The 17,176-nt window shown below is 37.6% G+C and overlaps 1 long non-coding RNA gene across 1 annotated transcript; it reads right to left on the bottom strand.

Annotated features, from left to right (window-relative positions):
• Positions 1 to 302: 302 nt before the first annotated feature.
• LOC116992969 lies at positions 303 to 12,005 on the bottom strand. The gene is made up of 5 exons (XR_004417143.1): positions 11,883 to 12,005; positions 9,083 to 9,862; positions 8,449 to 8,509; positions 5,539 to 5,600; positions 303 to 388 (listed from the first exon to the last, which is right to left on the bottom strand). It is a non-coding gene; the product is annotated as an uncharacterized LOC116992969 (long non-coding RNA).
• Between the last annotated feature and the right edge of the window lie 5,171 nt (positions 12,006 to 17,176).

Here is a 17,176-nt window from a genome sequence, read left to right as displayed (position 1 = left end):
ACAAGAACTGGTAAGTCAAGCAGCTTCAAGGTTTAAAGCAAACCTTTACAAGACTGGCATTCATTAACAATACATTTAGCAAATAATTCTTAATCATTATTAGCTATTAACACTGCTTATTCAAACAGTTGGTTCTTAGCAATCTCATATTTTTCCAAGCATTGCTTAAGAACTTGCATCTAGAAAATTAAGAAACAGTAAAGAATAAAATCTGGAATATTTGAATAAATAAGAATAAAAAGCTGGAAGAATAAAAATCACTCTGTTTCTTAACACCTTCAAGTTTAATATTAGATACAATCATCCAGTGTTCTGCACCCACCAAACCAGAAGTTTTCCACAATGTCTTCCAACAAAGTAATATTGTGGCATTCAAACTGCATTGGGACTGGATAAAAGAAAAGAAAATTAAGGATTCCTTAAAACAAAAAAAATAGTAAAGGAAACTATGACAGCATTATACTTGTTACCTGAACTGTGTGCATTTTAAGTTTTCTTTTCTAAGCCATATCTGATAAAATGAAAACATGAAATTTGCATAAAACATGACAAAAATTGGGATTGATACGAATCTTGGCCCTCAGAGATGCCTTCAATTTTATGAAAAGAACACCTGCATTTTTATATATGTGTAAATATATATATATGTGTGTATAAACAGAAACTTCCAAAGCAAAAGTGCAGAAGTTTCTTTTCAACCTTCTTCTTTGCCCATCCCTACTTTACTTAGTCCTTTCAGACCCTTTTTTAGAGAAAACAAAAAAAAGACACAGATTTCATTTTTTAGGTTGCAAACTGTCTTTAAAGATCCCTTCCACTTTAATGTTTTTTGGCTTCTGGCTTTCAAACAACTGCCATTTTACCTAAAAGGGCAACATGTTTACAGATTGTGTGTGAAATCACTTTCAAGAGTAATGCGTTTCCTGAACATTTTTATTTTTAGCACAGTGATTGCTCAAAGCTAAGAACCCTTCATAACTGAAACTGTACTTTTAAGAACTTAAAGATAGGGTTCTTTATTTTTTCCTGATATGGACATATCTTATTGTGGCAGACATCTTAAGAAATGAGAGACAGTTCTCCTCTTATTCTTAGCTATGAGATGTCTCTTCCCTCCACGTTAGCTTGTGTCATTTTCTATTCAGGAGCTAACTGGGGTTGCTTCCAGAGCAAAGTTAAATCTTGAATGTGCTTTTTGCTGGTTTTGCAGAGGATTTGTTATTTTGTATTTGTGGGGCATGGGGTAGTGCTGGTGAAGTTGTTTTCAGATTAAGTTTAGGAACTGCAAATAAGGTGAGCCAGAGCAATGTGACTAAGTGTGAGTTTTCTGCAGGCCATCAGCAAGAGTCTCACCAATGGTATGTGGACTGTCATCCTGTTTACAGAGAAATGGTGGTAATGCATGACTCTTCAGAAGGCCTGCAAATAGGAGTCTGGAACATTTCATTAGCATTTTAAGAACAACAAGGGGATGCAGATTTAATAGGTTAATATGTGTAAGTGGCCTTGGTACCAACTTATGTAAGATGGAATTTTCTGCAGCCTGAAGAGCTAGGAAGTAATTCTGTACACATTTACTGTATAGTAGTCCTTCTTTTTGGACTTAGTGTGGTTTAGAACTAAGAAAAATGCAACTTTTCTCCTGTAATTCACATTAGAGATATATTTATTTGTTTCTGTGAACATCAGGGCCCTACTGTACTGGTTATTTATTACAGTATTTTTAATGCAGTCTTCCAGTCAATGAGGACAGAAAGGAGTTTGGTGACTACATAAAACCCTAAGCTGGTTTCAGTTACAACTCAGGAAATGGAATGCTTCTTTCTTGCCCAAACATGAGGCTCAGTCAGTCAGAAAATATAGAGACATTAATGTCATAGGGCATTGTTAAAGAGTAAAAACTTCAGCTAAAAGAGAGAAATGTATGAGGGAGGGTTTTGTGTCAGATGGCTACAGCAGATCTGGCGGCTGGACTTTGGAGTTCTGCTCCAGCATCTCCAGATATGCTGGGGGAATAATATATCTGTTGTTGGCATCACTGAATCTCTTAATGGAAAAGAAAGCGTGTTTCTAAAGCATTTTGAGATTCAAGGAGGAAAGACTGAATTTGCTTGGAAATTTTAGCCCTGTTATTTTACCAACTGATTATAGGGACAGTAGACTATGTGATTATTAAAATCAAACCTCCATTCACTTGTCATTAAATAATATGGTATTTTATATTATAGTCTCAGTACACACAGATACACAACGAGAATTTATAGGTACATTAGAAAATATAGCCAGCAGTCTTTAAAAAGGTAGCACAGAGTGGAATAGCAGTTGGTGTTTTTGTATCCTGGCAGGCTTCATGTATTTCACAAGTGCTTTTACTGTGGAAGGTGCAGGTTCAAATTTTGTTCCTTATGTATTAATAGGGCGAAAGGGGGGGGCAGCAGAGCATGAGATGGTGCTGGCCTGCATTAATTCAGAAAGAGTTCCTCAGCACATGCAAAGAAACTAAGCAGTTCCTCCCTGACAGACCCACTTCCTTTTTATAGCTATTTGTACAGAAACTGCTTGAAGGTGCTGAGTTCTTTCTGTGGGAGGTGCAGAGGAGGGAAAAATAAGAGTTTAGCTCTTCCATACAAATTACAGGTGGGTTCATCTTTGGTAAATGTGGTAAAAGAAGATGCATCTCAGTTATGACAACAAAGTTCCTGAAGGATCTATCCTTTTAATTCTTTCAAGGTATATTGAAGAAATAAAAAAATTAGTTGTATAATATGTAAATGATCCTGTTTTATTTATGAGTATTATTTTCACTGTCTCAGCAATTGGGCCTGAAATATTTTTCTGGGCTTCGTTGCAACATAAAGGCATTAGATCAAGAATGTTCCAAAATTCAGATTGGTTGGTATTTGCTTATATCACCATGACTGAATGTTACCAGTTTTAAAACGCTTTTTTTTGTTGTTGTTCAGGAAATTTTAAAACAGCTTTGATTTCAAGCATGAAACTTGGCAAGTGACTAGTCCATAATGTGTTCTAATCACTTCTGGTATTTTGGAAAAGACTTGAAAAAGATTGAAGTTGTTATTTTATTAGAAATTTAGTTACCGTTTGCATGTCTGAACTTCTCATCATCTTTACCTGGAATACAATTAGCATATGGTCTTGTAGACTTTGCCCAGTGTTAGTGTTAACATGATGGAACTCAGTTTAGTGTTTTTCTGTGCATGGGTTTTCGTTAGGATTTTTTAATTGCTAAAAAATTATATTTTAATTCAGTTAAATATAGTTTTAATTCTGTAGTTTAGTTGACCACCAGGAGGATGCATTTGATCTCATCTGTTTAAACGTAGATTATGGAACAAGTTGAATACCCAACCTTTTTTTTTCCTAATAATAACATTCTGTTGTATGTTAGGTGTGTTTTGGTTTTTTTTGTAGGGCAAATGCAGCCACAGTGAATTCTAGTCTTGGAACTACAAGCAATTAAATTGTTGCAGAAGCCCCACAAACCTGAGCTCATACCATGCGCTCCTCATCTTAAGTATCTGAAGCAAAGATAAATATTACATAGATATAAGCGTGTGCACTCCATATCTCAAGATCCCTGGAATAACTAGAAGTGTAATTTGTATTTGACCAAGCCAACGGGATGTTGAGGTCTGTGAATCCAGTCCTGCAATGTATTTGCATATACTTTGCCTTCAGAAAATAGTAGCCATTATTTTTAGAAATCCATTTTAAACTTACCTAGTTATTATGCTGTTGCTTTATTACCTGGATTTTGCAGGATGTGGCTGACAGTATAAAAATATTTTCCTTGGTTTTACTAATACTGAAAGTAAATGGAAGATTGTTTTCTCCTTTTTTCTTCCAGATATTATTTCCTGTCCTGACACAGTGATCAGTTCAAATCATTGCTGATATATTTTCTTATTTTCTTCTGCATTGTCTCTGGCAAAAAAAAATTGCAATAGAGCTTTGCCAAATCACAGTGCAGGAACTGAACTTCCTTGAACTTTTATATAGTTCCAGCTGGGTTTGAATTTCTCTTCTTGTAGGATGATGTCTAATTAAACAGGAATTATATATGGGCTTTATTGGGGGATATTTGAGTTTGCATCAATGTTGCATTAAAAGTTTAAGCAGCAGACTTGTGGTACAGTCCAAAGGTTTCAAAGTCCTCTGGTATTAAATTTGCAAAGATTTCTGAGATAAATTGGAGGGGATAGGTAGCATTGTCCCTGTAATATCAAATCTCAGTAGCCGGTACAATAAGATATTGTTCAGTATCCTCCTTGGGCCTAGAGCTTAATATGGCAGTTACATAAACTGAAATAATGTGAAGCTTCTGGGCATGACATTGTGCAATGTGGAGGTGCGTTTGGGCTTCAGGTTAATGGCCTTCTGGCAAAAGCATTACAATGTGCTCAAGTAAAAGATTGCATTGATTTGTGCTTCTGCTTATGGTGGAATAAAATCTGTCCATGTGTTATCTGGAAGAGTCCTGATACCACTTGTGATGTACCTGCTTGTATGGAGTCCAAACTTAACCTGTAGTCCTGACTTTGCTTTTTATCAATTTTATTTACTCTTAAAAGATAGCATGCCGATTCTTACACATCAGAATCCGAAGTTCCTCCCAAGATAGGCCTGTGGAGATAAGGCTTCTGCTTAGGGTAGCATAACAGTGATGGACATACTGTCCATTTGAAATTCTCTCAGAGCCACAGAAGCCACACTTGAACTTTGCAGCTCCAGAGACCTGAAGTGGATATTGCCACCTCTGATTTTTTCCACTTCTCTAACACAAGACCCATAAATTCCTGCCTCTCTGCTAATACAATTACCTCACTCGCTCTTTCTCCTGTGAAGGAAGTGTCACACCTTCATCCTATTCCCTTCTGTGCCTACAGCAAGAAGGAAAAAGGGAAGATTTGCAGTGTGGACAAGGCAGATTCTCACAGTGAAGACAGAGGGAAGCAGGGGCTGGTCAGGAAGAATAGATAGGCTTGGGCTGCTGTGTGAGAGTAGAAGAAATACTGGAGATCTTGGGAGAAGGTCAAAGGTCCCAAAACTGTAGATGATGGATTTCATTTATGATTGAGATTACCAGGTATGGTCTCTTGATGTCACATGTCAAGACAATGACCATGAGCAATAAGTCAAGAAAAAGAGTTGTGATAACTTTCCTTAATTTCTTACAATTGAAAATGTGTAGCTTTCACTCACTCAGTTTTGCTGTCTCAAGAAAGAGAGCATTAAAAGTTATTTTTGCCTTATTGTTGAAGTGGCACAAGTAAGCAGAGGCTGTGGTGCTGGGGGTGTGTTCTCCCCACAGGAAAGAGAAAGAGGCAGGATATAGTGAACTTCACATCCCGCTGATATTGATGAGTTTATCCTGGATATACTCAACTGCTATGTTTAATTGCTCAAAACTTAGGAGTTATCTAGACTTCCAAGCAAAGGTTTATCACTTCAACCTTCTCTGCCATATGTCCCATGAGATTCATGTGCATTGCCCTGGGGTTTTTCATGTGACCTTACCTTTCATCCAGGATCTTGCCCTTTAACAGGTAAGGGTCAGGCTGATTTTTTTTGGAGCAGATCTGTGAAGGAAGTGAAGAGGTAGTACCCTTTAAACTTCAAGTGTACACAGTGTCTCTGTGGGGACAGCTCAATGTCACCTCCTGTACCAGAAATCAGCAACAAAATGGCTTTAGATGTGCAGGGCAGTGGAAATTCAGGAACTTACCACTAAAAGAGTACTGTGTTTCCAAGGAAGAATTTAAGAATGTCATATGTGATTACTCTAAACTTTAAAATTGTAATCATTAGTACTGATATTCTAAGAAGATAGGCCAGATGATTGTCCTTTACCACAGTGACTGAAATGTATTATTTTATTTTGCCTTCCAAGGGAGCCAGTTTCAAAACTAAACCATACCAGTGCATTGTTACATGATGAAGTCAAGCAAACACAGTGAAAATCTTCTGTTTCTGAGTTTGTAAGAAAATTCTGTATTTGTTTTTGATAACTTTCTTTATATTTTAAGATATATTAAATACTACATTGCTCTGGCTCGTGCACATCTCCATTATTTGGATCTTACAATTTTGATACCTTTCACATTTGCTAAATTTCTTTTTTTATAACTCATCTGTTTTGGATGCTTTCAATATTTACATTTTTTTTCTCATCCTTAATGAATCTATGTAGTGGTAATAATCCTATCCTAGCACTTCTTGCTCAGTGTCAGAGTAGATTTTTCTTTCTATTCTTTTGTAATACCATTGATTAATAACTCATTGCTTCCTATCTGTCAGACAGTTTTTATCCACCTTATTGTAATAGTATTCAGGCCATAATTCTCTAGTGCCTCTATGAGCTTCCTGTGTGGTACTGTGTCAAAGGCCTTGCTAAAATCCAAACAAATTATATCTACCACGTTTCCTTTATCCGCCCAGTTTGTCACTGCACTGAAATACCCATCACAATGAAACATTTATTGATGTAAGTTTTTCTGTTAAACCAGAATAAATGTGAACGTTCTGCTGTGATTGTGTGATAGAGCTTGCTTCTTAACAGGTATTATCATTTTATGCACTAAAGATAATATGAGCCATGGGAGATGATACCATTCAGCAGGAGCAGTGAGGCTGTGAAGATCAAAGCACTATGAACCTTGAAAAGAAGTGGGAGAAGCTTATATGCTACAATAGCTTGTAAAGGGCACAAGTAAAGTCTTCAAGCTATATTCCAAGAGATGCTCAGTGAATATCAGCTTCAGAGCTACTTCACAAAAAACCCTGTATCTTTAGAGAAAGAATTGTTTGGGCAAGGCCTCGTGGAAGCTGCATGCTGTCACTGTTCTTATTCCTTGGGAACATAAACAGGATCTAGGGACAGCTTGTGCAAGAAAACAGTTGGAATAAGGAATATCATGGTTTTCAGCAGCCAACTTGATTACCATCATCGCCCTTGTGTAGGAGGAAAGTTTCAAGAGGTATTTAGAAGGATGCTTGGTCCCACCTAACTATAACAGAACTACCCATTAAACTCCTAAATATTAGGAGTCCAGGTCAGGTCCTAAGTGCAGTTATAGAGACCAGCTCTTCTGTGGGTTGAGAAGTTCAGCTTCTCATGTGCTTTCACAGCTGGGCTTCTCAAGTGCTTGTTGCTTACTCTGTTAGCTGTAGGAATAAATGAGGGGAGTGGACTGCGCTGCTAAGAGATCCAATGTGTTTAACAGGTTTGAGGGCCCTTGTGGTGAAATTACATTACTTGTTTCCAAGTGACCATTGAAGGGGATTATGCATTGCAGCTTTGACACAGTTGATTGTGTCTAACTTTCTGAAATTGAGATTTCAAGGAGTCTTAGTCTTCACCCAAAGGCAGGTTTTATCATACCTGAACAAAAATAGTTTAAATACTCTTGGGGGATGTGGGGTGTGTGTGACTTGTAGACAAAAATACACCTTTTTCCTGATTAAAATGCTTTTCTAGCTGAAACAGCCATGGTTTAGAAATTAAAATTTGTAATGGATATTATCTTCACTGGGCAAGTAAACTCAAAGGATGAATACCATGAGGAAGACAAAATCTCTGTGGGCACTCATCTTTGCAGTGAACCAATAACAGATGGATATTTACCATTTTGACAAAGATACCTTCAATCTCCTGTTGTCCATTCCAGCAATGGGAGGAACCCTTGATCACAGTACAATGCTGTAGGTTGTCCTCTGCTCCCGTTCTGCCAAATTACAAAGCCCCCCAGGTTTCTCCCATGAGCAGCCCTGTGACTCCAGTTTGAGCCACAAAAGGTTATGAGTTTGAAGGCAGACCTGAGAAAAACCTAAATTCCTGCATATTTTGGAAAGTGTAAGAGCTCCAATTCAAACTTTTTGGGAGGATTTTTCAAGCGCTGGCTTTTTTTTTTTTGGCCTTTTTTTAAAATTCTGTCCATTCAGGACAAGGGACAGGTGACAAAGCTGTTTGTGCAGAACTAATACTAACTAAAGTGCATTCACCTATAAAAAGCAGCAAAGTAATGCTATATCTGTGTTAATAAGATTTGTTCTTTTGTTTTACCAGTGTACCTGAACAGAACATTGTGCTGGTGTGTCTATACTGGTTCCAATTTCAGAGTTGGTATATTTGTTGTTAGATAAGGAGCCTGTACTGTTGGCTTTCCTTTTTCCGTTCTGTGACACAATTATTCTAGGCCATATCCTAAGTAATTATTTAGACTCTGAAGCTGGATTGAGATCTCTTATCTGGCCCATAAGTATTTTTTAATATTCTCTTGAAGGTAAAGGGCTTTGTTTTTTGTTTGTGTATGTCCATTTATCATTCAGTGCCCTCCCTTTCCCCTCTTTCCCTGGTTGTTGAAGACAAGTTCCTTAATATTTTTAATGAAGTTTTTTTTTTCTTGAACAAGGACATCAGTATTTTACCTTCTTTGAATAGTTACTTGTGGCTGTGACTTCCTCATTGATTTCCAGGTCAAGAAGCGAGCTTGAAAAAGATCAATTGACAGAGGTTTTAATTTCTATATCTAGAAATTTCTAAAGATATCAAAAAGTCTTGTACTGAATTCTCCTCTAGTCTTTCTTCTCCTTGTAACTAATCAGTTATGTATGACTCTAACTGACCTGCTCCGGTTGACTTAAGGTACTCAAGGAAAATCAAAGCCTTACAGATATGGAACTTCTTTGCTGCTAAGAGTTTGCTAAGGCTGAAACCTTCTGAAATGTTTCCCAATAAAAAATTACTTCTTTTTTCCTTCTCTTTAAGTTTTAGACTGAATGAATCTGATTCTTACTGAAGAATGGGAATTAGGCCATAAACATGAGTCAGGCAAAGTAGAGTCAGGAGCCCATGCAAGTAATGAAATATTGCTAATGAACTTCAGTCGTAGAGTTGGTAGCTTTCACAGTTTTTAGACTCTGCATAAGCTTTATGGTAAGAAGGAATTGTGAGAAAGCAAAGTGAAGCTTGTTTACCATCTGATACTTGTTTTTAAAGCCTTTACTAAGAGGTAACACTTGCTATGTTGTTAACACTATACTCACGTGGCTCATTCCTTACCTGCCATACTCCTCATTCTTGCATTTCGAGCTCTCAGGCCTCTCTCAAGCAGAAGTTCATTGACTGTTTTTGAGCCATGTCTCTTCCTTTCCACAAGGGGATTAGGGCACCCCTTTCACTCAACAATCACAATCTACTGCCCCACAAGTGTTAAACATCCTCACCTGTGCAGGCAAGCTCTTACAGAGAGCTTTATCCGAGGCTCCATTTCTTGTATTAGAAGAATCACAGTGTGCTAATTTATGCCTGCCTTGAGGAAAGGGACCACTTTATCTGCAGGCACGATGCCCTTGGGCTAACTTACGGAGTAATGTCAAATGTTGCGTTCCCTCCTTTCCCTTTCCAATCAGAAGAACGTGGACAAAGCACAAAAGACTTCAGGTTAAAACTTCTAGGAAGATACACTGAGGAGCAGTTTTCAGGATTGTTCCCAGCATGGGAAGGAGGTGCTATGCCTTTGTGCTTTGACAGGAGAGGGCCACATCTTTCCTCATTCTCTACAAGAAAATGCAGATTTTGGACAAAATTCTCTGTGGTGAAGTCCATGCACCAATTTATTCCTATTTAGGTCGTTGGAATAGGGCTTCAGTGATGCAGTCTCTATGCGGGCTCTCTACACAGGGATACATTTCACCATCAGTGAATGCTCTTTGTCTTCTCAGTTGAGGTCAGTTTTTCACTGCATTCATTAGAAGAATGGATTTTAAATACTGCTGCCCCACTCCTTCCCTGCCAGCAAGCCAGTACTACAGTCCTGAAGATGTTAGAAAAGAGGTAAATCTGGAAGGGGAAGAAAGTGAAAGAAATGGAAGTTCAGAAGCTGAAACTGTTATCACTTATTGGCAGTTTTGCTGTTGCTATCTGCTGATGGACTTGCCAATTTTTTCCTGGATTTCTTCACTGTTTGTCTATCTTATTAGATGTCAATCAGGAGAAAGTAGGAAAGTTGTTTGATAAAAGGTTGTCTAAAGGAAGAGGAACATGTGTGTCAGATGGTTCCTTCAGGAAAAATTTCATCCAAGCCTGTAAATGTTATTTTGCGGCAGCATCATCCTAGTGCCTGTATCTTGGGGGGATCTTGTTCATTCAAATGCTCAAGAATTGTTTCTGATTCTTCCTGTGCTGTCCCCTTCCATGCTCGCTGCTTTGCCCCCTGGTCTTCAATTCCTCTGATCTTGACAGAGTGGAAAACTTAAACCTACAAATAAGTTTGTGAGCTCATTTTTGTTTGTGGTATTGGTGTATGTATGAATATGTTTGTCTGACAGTATATTGTCTGATACAGTATGTTTTATTTTAAAAATCCGTGAGGATGGATTGAGAAGTCTCATATAACACTGACATCTGAGGAACTGGATTTTTACTTATGGGAGAACAAAGTAAAATTACACTTAGGAATTTCTCCCAGCCTGTGGTACATTTAAAAACAGTATTAGATTTGCATCTGGGATTTATTTGACTGTCTCTGTGAGTGTGCTGCTGGTGAGGAGAACAGCTTTGACTTTGAATGGAGTAAATTAGGCAAGTTCTGCTGTCACCTTTTAAAAATAAAATTTAATGAAGTTTTGATTTGTTCCTTTAATGAGTCAGTGGTATGTTGTATGTGTCTGTGTATACTGCTGTATGGTATGTTGTTACTAGGCCAAATCCTGGCAACTTATTGCAAAATTGTTTTAATTTATTATTAATTTTTTTTTTGTTTTTCTCATTTCTCCTGGTTTTGGAGCCTTTATAATTAGATATAATTAAAACCACAGGTTTTAAACTCCAGTCTAACATTTAAACTCATATTTATGGTACAACCCCTGGAGTTTTATTGTCATTCCAACTATTTCAACTCCAGTTTGGAAAAAAAATAGTTTTGCATCTGTTCAAATGCTGTGTCTACAGCTACCACTTCTTAATCATATATTTTGCACAATAATGTGACATTTATTTTGCACGATAAGAAACCATGCAGTTTTATAGAAGAGCTATTTCATATCCCTTAACAAAAGGTTGCAAGGGACCTTTTGCCTAGTAAACTTTAAAAACAGCTTTCCTCTTTCCGAACTTGTCTTTCTCTGCTCCTCCATGCAACAGTCTGAAAGTGCTGCATGCTGTAGAACAAATTTGTAAAAAATATTGTTGGCTGGCATTATGTAAAACCATATTTTCCCTTTGGTGCGTATGTTCTGGTCCTAGCAATGTCCTTGTTTTGCTGAAATTAACATTTTTATCCTCACAGTCTTTCGTATGTGGTGGTGTTTTTCTGTCTCTTTTTAATTGTGTTTTTTTTTTTAATTAGTATAAGGTTGATTGTTAAAATTAAGTGGCAGAAGGCTTCTTTCCAAATTATTCAGAGATCTTTTGCTGAAGAAATACATTTTGCTACTCTCAATTGCCTTTTTCCCTTTTTCTTTCATTGCAAGCTACTCTGGGAAGAGCTTCTTTTAACAAAAAAAAAGGCTACGCTTGACTGATAATGCATTGCTTTGGATGGTGAAACATTATGAAAGTTTAATTTTTAATTAAATCTGAAATACCAATTATAACTGAAAGAGATTTTAACCTGTTTCTTTTCAGACTGCCTGAAGTTACATTGTAGATGCTGAAATCACTGCACCTTAAAAACAAAAAGATTAAGCCACACTGCATTCATGTAAGTAAAAGCTTTTCTGGTACCTTTTGTCCATATTTTTCTTCTACATGCATCCAAAGGGTTAGCACAGTAGCTGGTCTTGGATAAAGGTCAGAGTCCCCTTGAATGGGATTTAGAAGTTCAAAGGATGTTTTATTTAAAAATTAAAAAGGAACTTACATCTTGCAGATCTTCAATTTCAGAGCACTGAATAGATCATTCTTTGGTGCTTTGTTTTGAATAGTATTAGGAATACTGTGCATCTCTGTTGAGTTAGAGTTGCTGTTGCTTTGTCAGTGAGGATTTCTGCGCATTGGTGCAGAGATAACAAAAAGTAGCAGAAGATTCCTTATAGCAAAAAAATACAGTTTATTCTCTTCTCACGATGTCATAACAAATTCTCCTCTGTATGAGAAAAAAACAAACAACTTTCTGATGACATCACAGGTGCAGATGAAGGCAGAAATGCCTAATTCATCTCTGCTGTGACACAACAAAATAGTCAACATCTATGTCTCAGCAAGAAAGGAGCTTTTTTTAAGAGCATAGTTATTCCATAAATGCGTGTCAGATTGCACATCACTCTGATCTACCTTTATTTAGAATCTGTTTATTGAATGTATTTGGGTAAATAATTAAGATTTGGAGCTTCAGTGACTGAACAACAGGCATGCAAAAGAGGATTGGAAAATATAGCAGATTTGGATACTCTTAATCAAATGAAACAATATATGAAAAAAATTCAGAAGCTTGTAGAAATAAGAAAAAGATTGATTTTAGTTGAACAGTACAAAGCTGTGGAATATTACATACTAAGAAAGGCAGGTTTTTTTCCTTGTTTAAGATCAAAATGTGCAGTCTGTAATGAAATCCAGAGCCTTCTTCCAAAGTAGTACTTTTGTACTCCAGTTTTAAAATATTTTAACTATTAGAGGGGATTTATCATGCCTTTGCTGCCACCCCCACCCCCCTTTTTTAATATATTTTGATGTTTTATTGTAAACTAGCTGGAGGGTAGTTACACTGTGGGCAGCTAAAGCCTGCCCCTCCAGCACACAGTGCCAAGCATGACTCAGACAGGCAGATTGTGCCATTCTGGCTCTACTCCACTATGTTTTTACATTACTGGCAAGGGCCATGCCATTGTGTTGTTTAAATATTGTGTATTAACTGCAGGCAGTGGCCAGTGATTGGTATTTAACATTTTCTGCTCTTCATTGCTGAATGTGAGCAGCTTCCTTGGCCACCAGTGGTTAATCTAGCAATTACACTGGTGAGCCAAATTGAAAACACTCGTGGATTTGCGGAGTCCACCAGAAATAGAAAGGGAGGTGTTCAGGGAAAAATGGGGGAACTCTTCTGAATCTGTGACTACCAAATTTCATGCTTGTCTTGCAATTTAGTGTGAACAACCAGGAAAAATTTTGCTGGAAAGAAGGAGTAATTCTCTTTCCAAAATGCAGCAGCAGCGCAAGAGTGAATTATGGGGAAGTTCTTTGAATCCTTAGGATCCAGATGGTCACTAAGACCTGCATGGACAGCCCAAGACAAAATAAGAGTAGCAATTGGTGCTGGCTGGGATTAGTTTTTCTTAGTTATGTGAGACACTAGATTTTGAAGGGGAAATAAATACACAAGTGTAAAACTCATGTTTAGGAAATATTTTTTGGTTTCCTTTTTTTATCAAGAGTGTCAAGTGCATCTACACAGAGATGTTGAGCAGCTTTCTCAAGGTCCAAGTAAATCAGTGGTCAAACTGGCAATGGAGTGTGGGATCATTACTCCTAAGACTGTTCTGCCTAGGTCTTCTTTGCATTCTGAGAAGTAAAGGGCCATTTTTTAATCCTTGAGTTTCTTGTGCTAATAACTTTGAAAAACCACAAACATACTAACAAAAGAAACTACAATAACAACAACAAAAAAACCCACAAACCCCCCACTTTTAAACTTCTAGCTGCTTTTAAGTTCTGTAGCCTTGGCATAGGCTGTCTCTGGAGTACAGAGAAGCGAGGACAGTTTTGCATAAGCACATATATCCTGTAAAATGTTCTTGCTGTACCTCATGTCCATCTAAATAGTTGCTTGACAATAAAAATAGTGGCACTTTTTATCGAGGAAGGTATGCTTTAAGGATTTGTTCCCTCTGTGTTTGCTATAATCAGGTTTCTAATTGTAAGACTCTTAACAAGGTGAACTTGGCATTTGGGCTTTCCTGTATTAACCCAAAAACAACAAAGAGAAAAGGCAAGCCATATCCTTTTCTCTTGGTAGTTTTGTAATTTATTTCTTTAGTTAAAGTGTGGAAATCTTGCTTTAATGTAGGAATGTCCCTAAATCAAATGATTAATACAAGATGAACCAAGTTTTGTCTAATAAAAAATACTTGGTACATGGCATTAGAAGAAACATTAGGATAAACATCACCTGAACATCTGTCAGACAGTTGCGTGAAAAACTCTGCTTACTGAATGTGGTACAGATATTCTCCTAATGGAAAAGGTCTGTGGGCTGGGTTCTTGTTTTGTTGGGTTCTCTGAACTAAAGTCGTGTGGGCTGATGGGCAAGCAGATCTATTGAGGTCAATGGGACTACTCAAATATTCAACTTTAAGGATGTGGTTTAGTACTTTGCTGTTTGCGACTAACCCCTAATAGGATTAAGTCAAGCATGAGGAGGTACCTCTGCTCACACTCAGTGTCTGCATGATTTTGGAATGAGACAATGACAACACACATACTGTGTGTGGTAGGAAAATATGTGCTTTCAAAGCAATAGTTTTAGTTATGTTACCATGGGCTGAGGGCAATAAGGAGTATATGACATGTTATTTTTTAAAAAAAAGAGGTTGGTTTGTCAGTGTTTCAGCTTCACACAGCCTGATCTGATCAGTGATCAAGAGATCCACTGTTCTAATCCTTATGGATACTGGATCAATGAGTGTCATTGGACAAGTCATTTAACCTCACTGTGCCTCGTTCAGCAGATCACTTCTCAATCTGGTTCAAACTGATACAGTTCTGTGAACATTAGTGAATTTGTGAATTTGTGTTTGCAGAGCTCTTAAGGGATAAATAGTAACCATTGTTATTATTAATAAGTACATTGCGTAGGCAAATCATGAGGATTGGCAATACAGCCACTCTTGGGGGTTATCTTTCACAACTTGCTTGTGCCTTTGTTTAATCCCATCACTCAAAAGTAGCAAGGCCAACTCCAATTTACAGAAGTATTTCTTATGTCACTCTCTTCACTTCTGAGTATTTTATTGTTTGTGTTCTCTCTCTTTTTGCTACTTTCCTCCATGCTGAGTTAACCTTGCACACCAAACTTTATTCCTTTTTTTTTTTTTTTGCGTTATACAGCAGAGGCATTTGTGTAACCTCCAATTTACAGAGAGCAAATTCATTTTGTCTAGTGATTGTTTGCTGATGATGTATGAAACAGACAGAAGACAGTTTGAATTTTCATAAGTTCAATTGAGCTTGCAGGCATAAGGAAAGGAAGAGGCAGAACCCAAGCCAATGTGACACAGTAAAGTGGCGTCCCAGAGTGCAGGCTGCATGTGTAGCGTCAGGATGTCAGGGTGGGAAGGCCTTCGTCCATCACAGCACTGCTTTTAGATGAAGGGAGAGTTTTGGAACAACAAACAAGCACTACATGCATTACCCTGTTCTTCAGAGTGCAAGAATCCTCACAGTTCTTGATGGATTTTGAGACCTGTCCTTTCCTCCAATAACTTGCTGTTTTAGCTAGAATTTCAGGTCTAAGATGGGCTTTAAGTCCATTCCCAGTTCCTGGTCCTCTGACAAAATATAGGCTCTCGTGAGTTTAAGCCTTGTCTGTGATGCATTTATTGACTTGTAAAAGCTGTGCTGCAAATGTGAAATGAGTATTGAAGTGTGCTTGCTTTGAACAAAGATCAATGTCTTGGGGCCAACTATCCCTGAGGAATAGCACTTGCACACTTACAAAGAGAATTAATTTTGCCTTTTCCCCTTCCTTTATCAAGGCATTAATCCAGAAACTCATGGGGATAAATTCTGCTCTGATTTCTACCTCTGGAACCCCAGTGGAAATGTGGAGAGGTCAAAAGTGTTTGTCAAGGCAGTAATTGTCCTAGAGTTAAAATTGTGGAGAAAGCAGAAACTGGTTGATTGTTATCTGGCCCAGGTGCAAGAGGATATGTGGGAGACCTACCTGGCATTACATGCTTCTGAAAGTGTTTCTTTTGTTTACCTTAAGGCGAATATACTTTAAAAAATAGTTTTAAAAAAATCTAGTGAGTGAAAATTTATAATCAAGAGCACAGTGATTAATTGTTCTTCATGTCCACTGGGAGAAAGACCTAAAGAAATCAGTTCAACAAGCAGTGAAAATTAAAATTACCAAGTTAGGTATTAGGAGCCATGTTCTGACTATATGGGTTGTAAAGTGCTGGAACACACAACGTATGGGTACAGTGGAAGCAGGGGAGGTTTCTTTTTTAAGGAATGGCTTGGAAATCCATTTCCCAGAGTGTGCTGGAACTTCCCATAAGACAGAAGACCAAACTGGATGGGTTCTGTTACTCCCTGACTTTAATCTGACTCAGTGTACCATTTGGGAATGTTGGTATGTGGCAAGTACATTCCTGATTAATAAAGCCTGATGTTCCTGAAAGATCTCCCGGGTTTTCATTTTTCCATCCTCTCATAACTGGAAAGCACACAGAGTCTTCAAAGATTTCATTGGGCTGCCAGCATTTTGCTTTGACCCTTCATTTTTAGAGTAGGACAGAGGAGGGATTCGCATAGACACTTTCAGACATTTTCAGTCATGGTGAGTCTACAGGGCTTTCTTTCCAGTCAGTGCCTAAATACTGATTTGTTTCAGTTACTGTTTTTTAAAATTTGGATTAATGGAGACACTCCAGGTATTGCCTGATACAAGCTCCTCTGATAAAGAACATGGAGACAGTTGAAAGTTGCAAATAGGATTGATGATCAGAGCCAATATGTAATGAGGCTGGAGTAAAGCTGCTACAAAAAGGTAAATGTCTCAGGAGATTAAGAGCTTTGTAATTGTCTTTCTTCTGATTGCCTCTGTTTTCTGAATTTTCATGCAAACATCCTAGAAAGATGTTTTCACTTAATGAAACTGCAAATCTCAAAATGCAGTTGGCCAAGAACTGATAAAATTTTCTTAGTTCTCAGATTGGTTTTAATCAGTCTCATTCATAATTTAGCAGTTGGGAATTATTTTTTATGTCTCATGGGGTTTTTTTGTTTTCTTACAGATATTTAACGGTTTTTTGGGGAAGTGGAGGGGTTGTGTGGGGCTTTGTACGTTGTAGGTCTGGAGGTTAAGAGCATCAGCTGCAGAGTAAAAATGGGTAGAATTATGACTTTTTTCATAGATGGCAGCTCATGTTTTTGCAGAATAGTGGGCCAGAATAGATGAGGATAGAAAAATGGCTCTCTGGTGTGTGGTTGTTT

The sequence above is a fragment of the Catharus ustulatus genome, chromosome 2 (genome assembly GCF_009819885.2).
Source record: "Catharus ustulatus isolate bCatUst1 chromosome 2, bCatUst1.pri.v2, whole genome shotgun sequence".
NCBI classification, from domain to species: domain Eukaryota; kingdom Metazoa; phylum Chordata; class Aves; order Passeriformes; family Turdidae; genus Catharus; species Catharus ustulatus.
The sequence above is the reverse complement of the archived record's forward strand: the minus strand, read 5'-3'. Positions and strand labels throughout refer to the sequence as shown.